A 905-nucleotide genomic window follows, 5' to 3' on the forward strand; every position below is an offset into this window, starting at 1 on the left:
ATCACAAACAGTGTTGTCACCTCTGAGACGTGTTTCCAACCAACTGCTGAAAGTCCTGATGTGTTCACATGTAATCCAGTCGTCGCACTGCTCCGGGTGTTTGGAGCGTCAGACTGTTCTTGTGTTCATCGACATACGGGGTCACCAAGGTAGAGTTCTGTAGAACTGTGTAGTGTGCTTGAGACCAAGAATATCCGTCCCGCATATTATTGAGTCTCTTCCAAGAGTGCCTTTTCCAGTCAGTCTCCCCTCATACCGCGATTTAGGGAGACCTATCTTGTTAAGGCCAGGAATGAAGTCAACACAAAACCCGATAACATCCTCTGTTTGATGGCCCATGGAGATGCTTCCTTCTGGCCTAGCGCGGTTACGGACATATTTCTTTAGGACTCCCATGAACCTCTCAAAGGGGAACATATTGTGTAGAAATACGGGCCCCAGGATGACAATCTCGTCGACTAGATGAACTAGGACGTGCGTCATGATATTGAAGAAGGATGGTGGGAACACCAGCTCGAAACTGACAAGACATTGCGCCACATCACTCCTTAGCCTTGGTACGATTTCTGGATCGATCACCTTCTGAGAGATTGCATTGAGGAATGCACATAGCTTCACAATGGCTAATCGGACGTTTTCCGGTAGAAGCCCCCTCAATGCAACCGGAAGCAGTTGCGTCATAATCACGTGGTAGTCATGAGACTTTAGGTTCTGAAACTTTTTCTCTGGCATATTTATTATTCCCTTTATATTCGACAAGAAGCCAGTCGTGACCTTCATACTGAGCAGGCATTCAAAGAAGATTTCTTTCTCTTCTTTCGTAAGAGCGTAGCTGGCAGGACCTTTATACTGCTTCGGAGGCATGCCGTCTTTTTCGTGTAAACGTTGGAGGTCATCCCGTGCCT

The sequence above is a fragment of the Triticum urartu genome, chromosome 2 (genome assembly GCF_003073215.2).
Source record: "Triticum urartu cultivar G1812 chromosome 2, Tu2.1, whole genome shotgun sequence".
Taxonomy (NCBI): Eukaryota; Viridiplantae; Streptophyta; class Magnoliopsida; order Poales; family Poaceae; genus Triticum; species Triticum urartu.